General features: G+C 44.4%; 1 pseudogene; it reads left to right on the top strand.

Annotated features, from left to right (window-relative positions):
- The first annotated feature begins 592 nt into the window (after positions 1–592).
- LOC148031321 (uncharacterized) lies at positions 593–2272 on the top strand (annotated as a pseudogene).
- Positions 2273–18777: the final 16505 nt, after the last annotated feature.

Raw genomic sequence — 18777 nt, 5'->3', positions numbered from 1 at the left:
AACTTGATTACAAACATGGAAGTTCGTAAATGTCTATACTATCTCCATATTGATTTGGAAGATGAGTATGAATCCATTTGCAAGAGAAACCATGTGCCTATCAATAAACCACATGTGATGGAGGCAATGATATCAGAGGGTGGAAAGAATATTGATCTATGGATTGATGGTAGATTGTATCCTATGGATCCCACAATGAGAAGCGCCCCTCCATTCTTTTCATGTTCCTCATTGCTAAGGTTTGTTGGGATGGTAGCCAAGGGCTTCTAGCTTATACAAAAAATGTAGAAGGACATTCAAACATATTGAAGTTATAGAACTAGTGGTTATTCCAGGAAAGAGCTACAATGATGAAACAATTGGAGGAGAGCCAAGAAAAAATAGGGAAGCTCAAAATCCAACTACGTGCAACAAAGAACAAGGAGACAAAGCTCGGGAGGCATGAGAGGCAGAGAAGTCTGAAGAATATCAAGACTCTTAAGCCTGGAAGGGGAGGTTGCAAGAGAAGAATAGCAACAATATGGTAACAATCGGTCACTCAACCTGAACTACTTATATTATTCCTTTCTCTAATGATGTTGTTGTAATTGACATGGCCATTCTCCATATGAACAAAGTAACAAGGAATGTGGAGAAAGCATCGGAAGATTACAAAAACATCATTCCTCTTGAAGTTCCAAGGAGCATGTTGACCGAGAAGAGGTTTTAGAAGGCCAAGGAGCAATTCATTGAAGAGTTCCTCCAAGGGACTTGCCTAGACAAAGAGAACATCCAAAGCACCCTGGACAGGGTGGGGATTAGTAGACAAAGCTACACCCAGCTCTTCAAAGTTATTCAAGAGATATTGAAGAAGAAAATTGTCAAGGGGTCTTGGCTTCAAAAGCCATCTTCAGTTCAATAAACATGACGCAACATCAACCAACAAGTCTTGAAAGTCATTGGTGAGCCCTTTCACATCATAGAAAACTATCTTGGAAAGAAGAGAGTGCTAAACTATGATACCTATAATAACAACATATTCTTTGACCTAAGGATGTTGCAAATAGCAATGATTAGGTTTTACATGCTAGAGCATGCAAAAGCAAATGGCGTTGCCATTTTTGTTATCAAGATGGATGAGACTGAGATTGTGAAGGGGGACAAGAAAATGGAGAGAGTTTCTATCACCTTGATGAACATGGCTCTTCAACCATGTACCAAGGGGTGGTGAAGGCTCAGAGAGCTCAGTGCACTTCAGTGTGCAATCAAAGCAAGACATTTGGTGGTTGGGAGCATTTCAAGTTGACACTGAAGAATTTCATGTGTTGGACTAGGTGTTTCAAAATGAGCTTCTATACTCGAGGTGATAAGTGCTCAACTATCAAGGGAGGAACTAAGTGTCGAAGGATTTGGACAATATAAAGTGGAATGGCACATGGCCGTAGATTTAAAGACACAAAAGTGTATTTATAATGTGTCAAAAGGTGCTATTGCTAAGAGTCCTTACATTTACTGCATGGCCATGGCCAAGGATGAGTGCAAATCTGCTTGTTGGGACAAGGCGCCTGATAGACACACCAAATAGGCCATTCTAGATATCCCCTTAACAAATGTCCATATGTGCACATTGCATGCCATAGGCAGAATAGTTGATAAAATTGTGCATCTATACATTGGATTTTCATGGAAATTGCAACTCTAGAAGGCCAAGGATAGTGCTATCAGGGCTATTGAGAGGGTTTTGTTAAACATTGGTCTCCATGGGGGAAATATTGTGATCGAGGAAGATCCTTAGAGATCCAAAAATGGAAATAGTGTTCCTAGGAAACGCTCGATAGGTGGGGTTAAGGCCAGAAGGTTTTTGGGCCTCCATGGAAAGCTCGAAAAAGATTTTTCTCATGTTCACCACAACCAATGGAAAGTGCTACACAATGCAATCAAAGACCACAGGGATGATGGAAGTGCAAGGAACAAGAAGGCCGAAGTCTAGGAGACATTGGACACAGTGTTCCTGTATTGTGATAAAACAACTTGGTTCATTGAGAACCTCCCGACCTTCAAGAAGGCCCTCGACAAGTTCAAAACCTCCATGAAGGATGCATGTGGAGAGAACAATTTCACGCACTACATGGTAAGGAAGTTCCTTCAAATTTTAGGGAAAAAAACTTTCAAAAGAAAGAGAAAGCAAATACGAAGCTTTAGTGACACCTGCAAAAGGGGTCACTGCCAAACGATATGGGGCCCTTCCTCTCTGAGTGTGGTGCTTTTTTCACTTGGTAGTGACCCTACCTAGAACTTGCTATTTAGCACTTTACTAATTCCATCTCTTTTCTAATGTGCAACATTTTTTTTATAGCCACCATAGCCCCTAGTTTGTGAGGCAATATGGGATTTTGTCAATCTAGTCCACCTAAGGAATAGACTCAAGTCCCATTACCAAGCAAGGACCATATGCTTTAGGCATACAAGACATGCTAGCAGTGCACAAAAGGAAAATATCCTACTGGAAGGTTTTTCAGTTATTTTATAGATTAATTTGGTGCAAAATGAGGCTATAAGAAGCAAAAATGATATCTCAAAATTCAGACATTGCTCTTGCATTAAAAAGATCAAAACAAAAGAGATAAGAAGCATACAATAACTCATGTGAAAATGAATTTTTTTTACAATGGTTGGCCTTTAGGGAGAGACAATGCCAGAGATGGGGCTCAAGGAGCAGATAAGTAGGCCTTCATTCCTCACTACGTGGCCTAGAAGGGGATGGCTTCATCTTCTTTGTTGGCATTTTCTTGTGCTCATCACCCTCATCACTTGAGGTTGGCAGTTGTATAAGTGTTATGGCTCGTTGGAGGCAATGACTCTATACCCAACACTTTTAGAGGGGTAGGCTCTATAGGAGCCCTGTACTTCATCCATCTCAAGAATCCTTATTTTACATAAGGATGCAAGTTGCCCAGTTCTTGACAGGGCCCCCGCTCCTCAAGAATCCTTGTTTTATGTAAGGATGCAAGTTACCTAGTTCTTCCTGGACCCCCACTGCAATGGCATGAGCGGTGTATGATATGTAGTGATGAGGGCCCCTCAAAGATTGGCGTCCATATCTAATGCCAAACACCTGCAATGCATGCTGCTTCATCTCGACCTGGATTATTTTCTCGGCATTTGCTAGAAGCACATATCCTCCACAAAACTTGGTTAGCACCTTGAACATAAAAAAGGGGAGCCTTGCATTGTCCGAAGAATATTCATTATGAAAAATTACAATCTGTAATAGAAAAGTGATTTATTTAGATCAATACACAATATTTCCTTGTAATACATCACTTAACAATGTGTTTGCACGTATGTACCTTTGTATGATCCAATTGGTCAATTTATTGTAAGAGAGCAGCATCTTTTTTGTGGCATGTTGTCTTGGAGCTGATGGTAGCCAATGTCCTTGAGCCCCCTCTACTCGTGTAAGGAAGTCATCATTGTCAACTACCATCTACTTGCAAATAAACATTCTTAGAAAAGAAGCCAGGAAGCATTATGGACCAAGAATAAGAAGACCACACAAACTAAATACTAGTTGATTTTCATCACTTTTCAAGCAACCATGATGTCCACAAAAGGAATTATGCCACCCTTGGATTCTTATGGCGTTGACATTTCATGCTGTCCCATGTTCACTCTACCGAGCCTTTGAATTATTGCCCCTCTTTCCTCTTCAGTAGGCCATTGATTCTCCTCATAGGCCTTGGTCTCCACTTCAAGCCTTTCCCAAGGATCTCCTCACCCGATGCCCATTTTGCATCTTTGACTGTAGATTTGGCCAAGAGATGTAGATCTATGTTGTCCACTGCCCACCACTCTGAGTCAACCTTGCCAAACTGGGCCAAGGAAACAACACTAAAATCCTCGTAGATGTCTAGTGAACTCATAGTGTTGGCCACCAATACATAATCTTGGTCATTTGACATCATAAACGTAGGCAGAAAAAAGATAGGCATGCCTCCTTCCTCATCATATGAATCCAGTGGGCATCCTCTAGGTTGTCAAGGACAATGACTAAGGCTCTGTCAAAACTTTGCCTTTGCTGAGTAGCCTCTATTGTTGCCTCCTCTACATGAAAGGCTATGATCACCTCTGCCTCATCGACTTCTCTATTAATAATACCAAGTTGTCTCATGTCGCCAACGTGTAGTACTTGTGAAGTCCCTTGCAAGTTGTTCCCATCTGCCGGTAGGAGATGCAAGTAGTAAAGGAACACAAAGGAAGAATATAGTAGACAACACCTCTTTGAGTGTACTGGGTAGTCCTCTATGCCCATGTATGCACTGGTAGGTAATTTTTCTAGTGCCCTGGTTGGCTAACTCTCTCTTGGCAACTTTCTTAGTCATGAAGCCATCCAAGTGAACATATTCCTCTACATCAACGGTCACCATGCTAGATGACATGATTCTTAAGAATTCCTCAATTTTCTCAACTAGCATGTTTCCAAAGGAGCGCCCAATACTATTTCAATAGAAAGCAGTGAGTTGAGCATGCATGAGAACTCAAGAGCACGCAAGTAAGCACTAGCATTGTAGAGGAACATATATAGCTTTTCATCTAGGGCCTCCTCCATGTTATCCTCAAACACTAGCTCGATCTTCCTATTTCCTATGTCTTAATAGAAAATCCAAAAGCAAAAATGATACTGTAGGCCAAACAAACCGCTTTAAATCAAGCATCCTTCACTTGGTGGTGACCCATAGTGCATTCAAGTGCACGAGGGTCAACACCAAGAGACCCCTTTTACCCGCCACCTAGTGAGGGGTCTTCTTTGCTTAGTGGTGCCCCCATAGTGCATTCAAGTGCACATTAGGGTCAACACCAAGAGACCCCTTTTTCCCACCACCTGGCGAGGGGCATGGGGAGAAGCCTCCTTTGCTTGATGGTGATCCATACTGCATTCAAGTGGACACGGCATCAAAACCAAGTGATGCGGGAGCTCTTTAGCCTAGGTAGAACCCTCCCTTTCTTGGTGGTGTCCCATGCCACGTTCAAGTGAACACTACATCAAAACCAAGTGATATGGGAGCTCTTTGGCTTAGATAGAAGCATTCCTTTCTTGGTGGTGACCATGAGGATCAACACCAAGTGATATGGGGACCTTGACCCTAGGGAGAAGCCTCCCTCACTTGGTGGTGACCCATACTATGTTCAAGTGGACATGACATTAAAACCAAGTGATGTGAGAGCTCTTTAGTCTAGGTAGAAGCCTCCCTCACTTGGTGGTATCCCATGCTACATTCAAGTGAATACTATGTTAACCAAGTGATGTGGGAGCTCTTTGGGGCCTAGATAGAAGCCTCCCTCACCTAGTAGTGACCCATGAGGGTCAACAACAAGTGATATGGGAACTCGTAGCCCTAGGGAGAAGCCTCCATCTCTTGGTAGTGACCTATATTACATTCAAGTGAAGAGGATGTCAAAACCAAGTGATGCAAGAGCTCTTTAGCTTATGTACAAGCCTCCCTCACTTGATGGTATCCCATGCTGCATTTAAGTAAATACTACATCAAAAGGAAGCAATGCAGGAGCTCTTTGGCCTAGATAGAAGCCTCCCTTGCCTAGTGGTGACCTATGAGGGTCAAGACCAAGTGATATGGGGGCCCTTGACCCTAGGGAGAAGTCTCCCTTGCTTGGTGGTGACCCATATTGTGTTCAAGTATACACAACATCAAAACCAAGTGATGTGGGATCTCTTTAGCCTAGGTAGAAGCCTCCATTGTCTAGTGGTGACCCACACTTCATTCAAGAGCACATGAGGGTCACAACACCAAGAAATGTGGGGGCCCTTGAGCCTAGGGAGGCACCCCCATTGCTTTGTGGTGACCCATACTAATTTTAGTGCACATGAGGGTCAAAACCAAGTAATGTGGGAGTTCTCAAGTCTAGGGAGCAGCCTCTCGCTTGGTGGTGTCCCATACTACGTTCAAGAGCACTTTAGGGTCAACGTGTGTGGCATTCAGTGCACACCTCTGGGTCAAAAACAAGCAAACCATGTGGCATTAGTGCATAGGGGTCCCCTAACCCTGAGGTGCCTCTCACTTGGCACACACTGAATTATAAGTAGCATAAATTTAGAAGTAGCCCATACCTACTATGCTGTCGGATGGCACCTTGCGTGAAGAGTCAGTGTCCATCATTGGATGCGTTGGTTCCTTGATCTACCACATCAAGGGGGAAAGGGTGATCAAGCATGCTTGAAGCAGTAGAGACAAACACAAGAGCAGATGCACCAGGTGCAAGAGATCATGTGTGATCAAAGGAGGTCAAGAAAGCACAAATACAAGGCACACCCTTAACCATAAACTGTTCGTACATATATGCACAATTGTCCCTCTTTTAAATGACACCCATAATGATAGGGGCACCCCTTTTAGGAATCTAATTTTGATCTTCCTTTCTCCCAATGGTAGCAAAAGCGATGGACCACAATACTATTTCCCATGAGGATCAATGGCCCAAATCGATCAATGAAAAGTGGGAATTAATGGCACGAATATACGCAACACTTCTCAGCCTGTTACAATACTTTTGGTTACTTTTTGTTGAACCCCTAAAAATAAGCACGTGCTCTGATATGCATCCAAAATAAAGATAATTTTTTTTTCCAGTTAATGCAAAAAGACTCGTTAACGAGTTGCCCACAGCCTTAACATATTAATGCAAAATACTCGATCCTCATGCCATAAACCACTTACTACAATAGCTCCTCCAAAAAACTGAACGCTGCATACATTTTGCAGATTTTTTACTCTCACCTTCGCCTAGTCCTCTACTCTTCCTTTAACTCTAAAGCCTTTTGTTGAGCCCTTGCATTGAGTGCTCCCTTAGAAGGAGCATATCTATGACATGTCTGCATTGAGAATTGGCCTCTCAACAAATAGATTTTGCCACTACAGTGCCAATTCTGTAGTGATCTGTTCACTAGTAAGGCAATTTTTGTTTCCAAAAAACATCCTCAACCATTGCATATTTGAGATTTTTTTCACATGGTGATGGTCCTTACACCAGGGTTTCACTTTGGTGGATGGTCTTTAGGGACACCACCAAGCAATTAGTAGCAACCCATTTTCCATGGGCTGCCTCCCTCACTCAATGGTGGCCCTTGTTCCTTGTTATTGACTTCGATGGTCCCCACCAAGCAGTGCATGGCCGACCATTACCAATGGAAGCCTCCCTTGCAACCCATTGCTAGGAGAAGCTTCCGTCGCTTAGTGTGGTGGCCCACATTCTGTGTCTTTGGGATTGCCACCAAGCTGTGCTTAGCCACAATCTGAGAGGGGAAGCCTCTATGGAATGTTGGTCACCCTCATCACTTGTGTTCGCAGGGTCACTGCCAAGCGGTGCGTGGCTACCCACTACCAAGGAAAGCCTCCATCTCTCGGTGGTGACCCTTGTTTGGAATTATTGTCTTTGAGGGTCACCACTAAGTAGTGAGTGGCTATCCATTGTGAGGGGAAGCCTATATTACTTGGTGGTGGGCCCTCATCTCATGTTATTGTCCTCGAGAGTCAACACCAAGTGGTGTGTAGTTTGTAAGTGTAAGTCAGCAGCCTCTATCACTTGGTAGTGACTCTCTCTGGTCTTTGGGGTCTTTGGTTCAGGCCTAATGCCTCCATCTTGCTTAAGGCAGATAAGATACCAGGATCATTGGGTAGTGCTTGGAGAGCTGTGCAAGATAGAAAATCACATGGAGCTTGCAATACCACGTGTGTAGTTCCAAAGGTTGATTTGGAAAATCTACGAGGAATGGGGCATTGACATGAGATGGAGTGTATATGGAATTCTATCTCCTCAGAAGATTGTAGAGGACTCCCTTGTGGAGTTTTTTGAGGACACATATTTTCTTGTAGCCCATGCTCACAGGGTGACTTTCATGCTAAGAAATTTCAATAGCTTGCACCACCTATAGCTAAGTATGACAAACTACTAAATCCTATTGATATCTTAGACTAGTGTATGAGGAAAATTCTTGCCACCCTGCCTCCTTACGATCGACGATCTAGGCCGAGATCCCCCATCCCACATGAGAGGGATGCACTTATAGAGAGCAAGAGCAGTAGCCCAATAGGTGTAGTCAAGGACCCCTGAATGCAACCAATTGGCCCAAGTGACCTTTCCCCCATCCCAATTTCCATCACATTAAGCCCCTTTAGGCCCTTGAGGACAAAGAGCCCCTCCAAGTCTCGATCCACGAGCCTCTCCATGTCCCACCTCGCCACTTTGAGCCCCTCCAAGTCTCGGTCTTTGAGCCTTGCCAGGTCCCATACCACCACTCTGAGCCCCTCCAATTCATGGCCCACCACTATGAGCCCCACACTACTCCAAGCCCCTCAAAGACAAGCCCCTTCAAGTCCTACCCCTCGAGACCCTCCAAGTGAGCCCCAACCCGGTACCGTAAGTCCCTCCATGACAAGCCCCCCAAGGATGAGCCTCTCCAAGAGGAGCCCCTCCACGTTGAGCCCCCCAAGGACGAGCCCCCTAAGGATGAGTCCTTTCACATTGAGCCCCACTGTTTTCCATCATCCTCGACAAGTGCAGGGCCCCAACTTGCAACTGCCCCCTCCTCACTAGCACCTTCTTATGCCTTTGCCTCCACGTCATCTCCTTGACATCCACTGGTTCTGATGGAGGACGAGCTCACCCTCCATAATGAGCTCAACCTCGTCAATAAGTGCTCAGTGGCGATAGGGGAGCTAGTGGCCCCTGCCACACAATTGTACCTTTGAGAGGGTAGCAACATGTTGTGGAGCTAGATGTGGTGGGCATTGGAGTGCTTGCTTGCCCTAATGAAGAGGAGTTGATTGACTCCATCCTTCTTGCCCTCCAATAGAGTAAGTTTTAGATATTTGTTTTCTGGGCATCTCAATCATTGATCTTCTGGTATATTGCCTTAATAATCTATTTGTGTGTCCCTTGCATTTGATAGCTATGTAATATCGCTGGTGCCACTAGAGATCCAAAGATCTGTATATTGTCTTGACCCACTACTATCGCATCCCTTGCAAGACAATAAAGTCTCATGGATGAATGCTTTGAAGTAGTAGAGTTACATCTCGATCGATGATGTGCGAACTGTCTTCATTTTGTACCATTAAAAGTAAGTACTTGATTAAATAGCATTGCTTGTTTGTGTAGACCTAGTTCTTTTATCATTGTTTTGTTGATTGATCTACTTTGATGATTGATTGAATAGCTCTCACTAGAGTCTGATACCATATGACATCCAACAAAACATTTGTTATTTTAAAATACTGCTAGCAAGGGCTATCATGGAAGTGCTTGACAATAAGTATCTACATCTCTTCTTCGAGATTTGGCTCCTACTCTTTGAAGGTGTTGACCCTAAACTAACTTCACTTGTGTCTCTAGGGCTGGGCGTAAGCTTGTGGCCTACATGGAGGGCATTCTTTTTGTAATAACCCTTTTATACAATATCTGAGTAAGGATTGTGTGGATCCCACAATAGGGCCCTAGAGATGTCAATGCATTTCTTCTTCTGAAGGTTATATACAGTCTTCCAAATGTGAGTGGTTTTTATGATGGAAGCTTGCCAGTTGAAGCTAATAGTTTGTAATTTCTCCTTTGGCGCAGAATGTTGATATAGGGAACTACTTGGAGCTTAAAGTCAAGAGATTCAAAGTCAGTACAATTCAATTTTTTGCATACGAGGGAACAAGAATAAGTAAGGGCTCTGAAAGAGGTGGCAGATGCCAGATGAAGTCATGAGGATGCCATGTAAAAATTTTGTCAATGGGTTGAATTGAGAAAAGCTATAGAGAGCGGGTCACAAGTGGTGGAGAGGGGGTACAGAGATTGGAAGCTCTTTGGCGTGACATGGAGGAAGCATGTCAACCCTCCTAGCCCTAGCCACAACCTCCCCCCCATCCCAATGACAACCCCAAGGACAACCTCGCCGCCCTCATGGATAACCTAGCCACACTCGTGGCCAAGACCGCTCTTGAAGATTCAGCCCCTACCCTTCAGGAGACCCTTGAACCTGGCCTTCAAGGCCTCTGCGTTGTAATTTTTTGGTTCTCATTTGCCACTTTATAAATGAATATTTAAAAAGAGAAAAAAAAGTTTATCATATATATTGCTATACTTGTTGATATTTATTTGATGTTATGGTCTTTCTTGAGTACAAAAGCCTTGTGAAACATTTACCTTTCTTTTGAGGAAAATATATGTCTATAATTGTGAAAAGGCTAGTTCATTTTGATTATAGTTGGGCTATTTGAAGCATTTATCATGTGCATGGTGAAACCCACAAGGGTCACCACCAAGCAAAGGAGGCCCCTCCCTAGGTTGAAGGGCCCCACTTCGCTTGGTGTTGACCCTTGTGTTCACCAAACGCCATATGTGTCACCATTGAGCAAAAGAGGTACCTCCTTGGGGCAACAACACCCATATCATTTGGTTGTGACCCTCCAAGTGTAGGCTATTTAAATTTGGTGGCATTCTCAATGACAGTTAGCTCTAATGTGATTTACTCACAGCTCAAAGTAGACCAATACACACTGATATGAGAGATTACTCAAATGAGGCACAAGGAACTTGCATTTATGAACCTATTTATCATGTACAAAAAGTACCCAGATGCCACATAAAGGTACTATGGGACTATCAAATTTGGTACTCGAAAGTACCAAGACTACCAATAATGGTATAGTGAGACAGACAATAATAGTACTAAGAAGTACCAAAAACTACCAATTTTGGTACCCTGGATAGAGAAAACCACCAGTAAAGTTAGACTTGGACAAAAGTATGGAATTATTTTAGATACAAAATAAGTGTTGAGAGCTGGAATGTGCTATCCCAATGCAAATTGTGATGCTTAACTTAGCCTAAATTCAGTCTATTCTACTTTATGTATGTATAACTTATGTTCTATTTCTGTGTTCTCACTCTCTGCCTTTGTCTATCTCTGTCATGTCATTGCAACAACAATCAGCTGTATCTCTTTATAGGAGTGAGGCTAGCTTCTTTTTGTGATTGTTGAGTATAGATGGACTTCTTATGCGATGTTGACATGTATCTGTCTTTCACAGTCCAAGCCTTGATTTTAGTTGTACTCCTTGAATCTTGCAAGTAGGAGCTTGGTGTCCTTTAACTGCGTAGTCCTCGTAGGTAGCTTTGTCGTCGGGTTGCTGATGGCAACACAAATGGATAGCATTGTTTGCTATCTCTTTACATGTAAAGCTCTTTTCTTTTCTTATTGGGGCCTAGCAGATATTGAGAGAGTAGTTAGAGATAAAGTGATGTAAACAATTCCTTTAATCATGTGAATGTAAAGCAAGATAAACAATACAAATAGCAATGCATATTTTTATCATCGACATAGAAGCTAAACAAAGTAGAAAGTTGGATGTCTTCATTGTGCAAGTCCATCCTCAATTGTTGCAATGTGCACATTGACCCTACCTTTATAATGATCAAAATTTTACCATCTAGCTAAACATCAATATCTTGTAATGAATTTCTAAAAAACTCCCTCATGTCTTGGTCTAGTGGCACCATTTTCCCACAAACATGGTGCCATCTTCTATACAGAATGTCATGATGAAGTTTTGAGTGGAAATCATGTATTTCTAGACAACAAAATCTAGTTGCACCTTTTGTAGGTGATTCCATCTTGTACCTTTGTATCCCATCTTGTATCCACACACTCTAGGATACTATCTGCATATAGATGCTTCACTAGAAATATGGTTCTTGAGGTTTGGACTTTAGTGCTGGAGAAGAAGTTCAAAAAAATGGCTATAGGCATAAAAGTGGATATTTTGCTGTGACTCCTTGAAATGTTGGGCTTTGAGCATTTCTGCACCTCCTCATCATGAAATATTTTACACATGTAACTCTTGCTTATTCTAGAATCTGGTAATAGTCATTTCCTGCTCTTGAATCTAGAAGGGGAAGGTTGGACAAGGCTTCCCATTTCCCATTGGAGGAAGGTGGTATGTAAAAATGATCATAAAATAATATCCCCCTCTCAACCAATGCTACAAGTTTAGTCCTCCCCTTGTAAACCTCTTTACCAATAGAGCCATGGATGACATCCAAAACATTTACCACACATTCTACTAGATATGGATACAAGTCAGTTAACATCAAAGTGGTCTTGTCAGTTACAAGGTGAATAAGAAACAAGGACCTTTATTCATACCAGAAACTAGATGCAACCAAAATGCACCAACAGTTGGGTCTATGGAGAGGGAGATTAGAGACAGTGGGCTCAAGGTGAAGCTCCTTATGCATGAAAACATGTTGTACATGCACTTCTTTGATTGTCTTCTTGGAGTCACCAAGCCTAGAATCTATTATCCTACCCTTCCAACATGATAAAAAAGGGTTGGCTACCGTCAAAGATCTCTTATGCTTTCTCACCCTTCTTGAACTTAGTGAAGCATTTGGGTAGGTGTTGTGGTTTCTTTTGTTGTTCTACTTCTGACCCTTTTGTTCATTTCTTTCTTTCCTCCTTTAGCCGATTGCGCCTTAGGTGGACTGGAAAGTCCCCCTTGGTGCATTTGATTTTGGATGGCATGGGTATTTCAGGGTCACTCTCTGTACTGACTTTAGACTCCGAGTTGAACTCACAGCCCTCACTGGAGGGAGGAGTCTCCCCAGGTGGTCGTAGTTCAATAGGTGTGTCTGTCCTAAACACACGTACCACTAGTGGTTGGGCAATTCGAGCCTGCTCATAATCCATTGCCCCTATGCATTCCAACCAAGAGTGATCATAATCCAATCTCATAACTCCTCTCTTGATCTCACATGCATTCCTTCCTCGGGGCCTAGAGTCTGCTCTTATCTGCTCTATCACCCTTCCATCAGTATCGTACTCTGCAGTATCCATTTCCTCCTCGCTCTCCTCATGATGGAGGAACAATCCTCATATTCATTGTCAGAACCATCACTCCTTGACTGCTCATCGTTTCCTAGTCCTCCTTTCTAGCCTCTTTCTCGTCGGTGACTAGAGCCCAATTGTATAGCAAGTTCAGGTTGTGAACTTTGGTCCACTTCCACTTGTGCTCACCCAGGAGGTCTCTGAGGGGCAAGAGATTAGCGAAAGGATTGCCCTCCAATCTTCTTATCAAATACTGTAGGGTTTCCTAGAGTTTTAGCTTATTATTTGGGACATGGAAAGTGACAGGCTTGGGCCAACAACACGCACTCCTTGCCATCATGTAGAGTGGTATTGAGTGTTCCTCATCTGGCATGCACATGGCTTGTGCGGCTTGCTTATGCTCCTCCTCATCGTCTGAGAATGGGAGATCAATGGCTGCAAGGACATGCATCCAATTTCGCTCATCCTCAGGGCAGGGGATATACTTGGTCAGCGGCCCATATGATGTGGTTGGTTGCGTGTCACCCCTCAATGTGGCTAAGATGGCATCTAGATCAACAGGTGTTGTCTTCTAGGTATCCATCTCCCAACTTACTACTTCCTTCCGATTCCCTAAGAAGATTAGACCATTGCCCTAGTCCTTGATGACTCGTGCATTCCTCATCCAGGGTCGGCCTAGTAGGATGTCGTAGTCCACTCCCTTCATAAAAATGAAGTGTACAGAGAACTGGACACCTACAATCTTCACTAGCCAATTCTTTAAATCTCCGAATGGCCTTACCTTCATTCCATTTGTTAGTGTGACATTGAACCTAGCAGTCTCGAAGGGAGGGTTTCCCCAAACCTATGACTATGTGGCTCAAGACACTAACCCCTACGCCCGTGTCTATGATTCCTTTCCGCGTCATGTCTCCTAGGGCCAAGATAGGTAGCACATCGTGCATCTCGGTGCCCTCCCAAAAATCATTTACATTCAGAGATTTAGGCACTGTGTGCAGCATCAATCTCGGTATCTGTGTGACTACATCATGCTCATGTAGGTCAACAGCAATCTACTCAGTTGGTTCCTCCACCGAGTGCTTCAATTCTAGCTAAATCATTAGATGCTGTCTAAGTAGGTCTCCTAAGCTCAGGGTTATTGGGGTGGTTACTAATGTCGTGAGGAGGTTACTCATCATTTGCCTCTCCCATTCCCACACATCTAGGCCATTGGCCTTGGGTGTTTTGCTAGCCCATGGCTCCTAAGCTTCTCCTAAGTGGTGCTGCCTGTGGCATAGGCGCATCTCTTGACCTTGGTCGAGAGGCTAAGACTGGGGTACTCACACTAGAGAAGTCCTCAGTCCTGTCTTCTATGATGGCCTCAACATCCTTCAAGCTCTCTTGGGATTCCTTTACCCACTCCTTAACCTTTTCAATTGCTTCTAATTGTCGCTTTGGGCAAGGGTACTCCCCTACCTTAGCACTCCCTTTCTCTGTTGTTTTTGGAGCGGTGATTTCAGCCTCAATATCAGTTACCTTCCTGCCACTCACTAGCGTCGTCTCTCCGTCAGTTTTGAGAGTGATCTTAGCATCGGTTTTCTTCTTTCTCCACCTATAACTCTTCTTTCCTATTGAGGCAGCGTCTAGGTTGCTAGGCCTAGGAAGTGATATGCCGGCCTACCGCATTTATGCTTGTGTCATGACATGCAGCGGGATGGGTGTATCCTCGCTATCGAATGTCTCAATGCCAAAAAACCCCAAAGGTACTGATGGTACATTGCCTGAGCTTGAGGATGGCTTTTACCTAAGGCATTCCTTGAACAGATGGGTGATGCCGCACTCGTCACATCTGAGATCAGTTCTCTCCCTATTAGCTTGCTCTTTTTCTGGGCATCGTCTCGATATGTGACCAAGGTGGCCACAAGTCTAGCACGTGACTCGATCTTGGGTTGGCCCTGAAAAACCTCTGCCTTTTCCCCTTCCTAATGCCATCACCAGCACTGATGATCGATAGTCCATGAGGACCGGATTACCCTCTTCATCATACGAGATGTAAGGGTTCACACTTGACTCCTCATCATTGGGATCTTCCACGTAGTAGATGGGAGCGTCACTCGGTGGATGTGTCACATAGAGTCCAGGCGGTCTGAGTATGCCCATGGGATTGATCTCTAATCTAGAAACGGCCAGTTTTGCATCATTAGGTGCTGGAAGGGCCAATGGGACTCCTCTTTTGAAGAAGTTAGGTGGCCTATTCTCGTAGTATGGTGAGTTGTACTACTGTGTGTAAGAAAACCTTCTTGGCAATTGACAATGCATTGTGTTGTTGCCAAACCTTCTACAATTTTCACAAGGCCTGGATCTTGGATCTTGGCACTCAGTAGGGATGTGGTTGTCTCCACAATGCACACACTAGACATGTGGTCTAGTGGGTCTCTTTACCAACTCCTGCAACCATGCTAGCTCCATCCTGACTTTGGCTAGCTCTTGGTCTTGTGACGTGCTCTTGCCCTTATCCTGCATTTCAGGGGTTGATCTCTCGCTATAGGTTGTGGATTTCTTTGTGGTTCTTTGGCTAGAGCCATCTCGATTCGAGCTTCTAGCGCTTCTCTCCCTAAGTTCATCATCTACCCTAATTGCCTCATCGAAAACCCTAGCGAGCACATCTCTCTGCAAGCTCGAGTTGCTTGCCAGTGCCTTGTAAAGTTCCTCGTTGCATATTCTGTCTATAAAAACGGTAGAGACCACTCTCTCGTTTGGTCATTCGTTGGTAGGGATTCTCTTAAATAGGCTACATACATGAGTGACATAGTCTCTAATGTCCTCTTTGTCCTTCTGACTAACATTCATCAGTCGGAATATGAGGTTGTCCGAATACCCTGTCTCTGAAAATCTCTTGATGAAGAGATCCTTCAGGCGATTGAACTTTGTTCGCTCTGTTGCATCTAGACTGATGTACCACGTCCTTCCCTTATCACCCAAGCAAAGCCCAAAAGTGTGAGAGGGTTGGGCGAGGTCCGTGAGACCATTGGCTTTGCAAATCTCCTCAAACTGCTCCATGAAGCTATAGGGATCATTGTTGGGCTGGTACTTGTCCAGCTACTTGGCTATTGCAAGGATCTTGTTGTGGCTCTCGCCCCCTGCGTGACTCCTAAGCCTATGAGCAAAGAGGTGGCTAGCGTAGTTGCACTCTATTCTGCGCTGAGTTGTCTATGAGCTGCTTGGTGACAAGCTCACTCAGTGCCAGGCCTGCCTCTAGCTCCCTCTCCCTCTCTACGCTCGGCCCTAGGTGGCCCTACCAGCTAAGGCTAGAATGCGTTGTGTCTCATGCACCTCTAAGTCTTGCCACAATTTCCTCGTCCTTTGCTCGCGGTTATACGCTGTGATGCTCTGAAATGCTTTCCTAGCTGTCTTCCTCTCTTCCTCAAGGCTCATAACTACTTCCTCGATCGGTCTGACATGGATCACGGTCCTTGTTAGCCAGTCGTATTGGTTGACCATACGCTGCAATTTGATTGGGAACTCGCCCAAGTCCAGCTAGTCATCCTCTCGGTCCACGTCGTCTGCTCCTGACATTTCTACAGTCTCTCGCTCCACCCGATTGTCGATCAGTCTAATAAGCTCAGGTAGCGACTTGCCCTTAATCCTATCGTCTTCGAACTCTTCGAAGTCTTCAGGGTCCTATTAACGGGGCTCTGTGGCACCCAGCTACGTCTCAGGTTCTGCTCCTACTAGTGGGTTCTTTGAATTATTATGATTATATGTGAGTTCCTTGTTATTGAAAGCAGCTGTCAATTTATTCACACTTGTGCTTAGTGCTTTCCAGTGCACAGTGCCAAATCAGGCTTTCTCCCTTTTAGTGCACTTTAAATTATGAAATCAGTGTGGAGTGCGAATGCAAAATGAACAATGCAAATCCCGCTTTTCCCCCTTTTGTTCATAGCCTAATATGGCTCTAAGCGCATTTTCTAGCTGTCCTCTCATATTGTCTAGGGTCTATGTTGCACACTCTACACCCCATCAAGGTCGGATTGGAATCTGAGGGTCAGTTTCAGCTCTAAGTCTCGTCTATTCTATGGCCTGCTACTAGAGGCTAACTCTAGGCTGCCCAAGTGTGTTTTCTCCAATATCTGGCTTTTGAGAGCTGGGTCAGATACTCAGGGGTGTTTGGGGATATGTTTCGAGCGTCCTTGGCTTGAGGAGGTGGCTCACTTACCAATTTAAAATGTTTTGCCCTGGTGGTCCAATTCCCAGAATCGGACCCTCCGATTCTAAGTGGTCCGACTGTCCAGGTCGGACTGTCCGATCAGACTGGGTGGTCCGATCCTAGTCTTGGTTCGACTGGAGTTGGTGGTCGGACTGTCCAAGTCGGACTATCCGATCAGACGTGTGGGTCTGAGTCTAAAAATGGGTTCTATTGCTACATGGTAGGGTTCGACTGGCAGAGTCAAATGGTCCGATCACGTAGTTGGTCCGATCGAACCGAGTGATCCAATCCTAAGGTGGTGCGTTCGATCAGACGAGTGGTCCGACTGATGGTCCGATTGGTCCGATGAGTGGTCGACTAGGGGTCCGACTGGATGAGTGGTCTGACAGGTGGTTCGATTAGTAGAGTCGAACGGTCCGACTCCGAGAGTCAAATAGTTCGAGTGTCCAATTTTAGGAACCTGCAGCCTGGTCCGATTGCATTTTCCGCGACGTAGTTGTGAGGATGCGAGTGACGAATGCTATGCGCGAGGGTCCTGGTACAAGCTCCAACTTTCCATATCAAACAAGCACAACTCAGAGAATGTCAAGGATTACTTGGAATGATTGGACGATAGCAAAACGACCGGATCAAATCCCTTTTATACCTGCACTCACTCTCTCTCTCTCAAGCTCTCTCTCTCTCCATGTCTGACTGCAAAATGAGATTTCCCCTAACCTTTTAAGCCTCTTATTGCCCTACTCAAATCTCCTTCAACCTTATGGTTGCCCCTCTTGCACCCATCTACTCAAGATTTAGATTTTATGCTCCTTTCTCCCAGTTTTCAGCATGTTTTCAGCAATAAAAAACCATTCTGTTTTTCCCTATTTCCTTGGTCCTAATCCTATCCAAGCGCAACAAAAATAAAAAACAGTGGCGGAGGTTGATTTACCTACTTGCCTACTCATCAACAACAAGCCAAAATACTTACTTGTTCCAAAGATCAAACCACCTAAATCTCCTATCTATCTCAAGCACCGGTTTGGGATGAAAACCCTACCTCTATGCTCGATTCGAAGCATGTGGTGCTCAAGGCTCAATTTCGTCGGAACCAAAATGAAGGGAGCTACAAGCTCAACCCCTGAGACCTATAGACCGCTTATTGGTCAATTGTTTCAAGCCGAGTGGCCATGACTACCTCTCACATAGCCGATGCGCCCTCCCTACCTATGGGGTGTAGTGAGCTTACCTTGATGCCTGATCGAGTACCCTCCTCTCCAGTGCACGCCGGTAGTCCCACGATCCTTGCGGCAAGCTCAAGAAATCTCAATCCCTCTCCAACAAGATCCATCCTCCATAGCTGCGCGAGATAAGAGAAGAGTAGAGAAGAGAAGAAGATGAAGAGAGAAGATGGGAAGCTTCCTCTCCTCGGTCCCTCACTCTCACACACTCACTCCCTCACACTCACTCACTCCCTCTCTCAAGCACAAGCAAGAAGGCAAGAAGAAGAGAAGAAGAAGAAGAAGCTTTTTGCCACACACAAGAATGAGCTTCTCATTCACTTTTTAAGTTTATATACATGCCCTACTTCCCACAGGCGGTCATCCTCAATTTTTACATGGCCGGCCATGGCATAGGCCCTTTTTCTCCATTCTTTCACTTCCTAGCTAGTCCTACCGCCCTTCTAAGTTTACAATTTGCACACGAGGAAGCATAGCATTCTTTTACAAGGATTTGAGAGTGCCTT

This window comes from Lygodium microphyllum, chromosome 9 (assembly GCF_053477565.2).
Source record: "Lygodium microphyllum isolate KBCC chromosome 9, Lygodium_microphyllum_v1.1.10, whole genome shotgun sequence".
Taxonomy (NCBI): domain Eukaryota; kingdom Viridiplantae; phylum Streptophyta; class Polypodiopsida; order Schizaeales; family Lygodiaceae; genus Lygodium; species Lygodium microphyllum.
The sequence above is the reverse complement of the archived record's forward strand: the minus strand, read 5'-3'. Positions and strand labels throughout refer to the sequence as shown.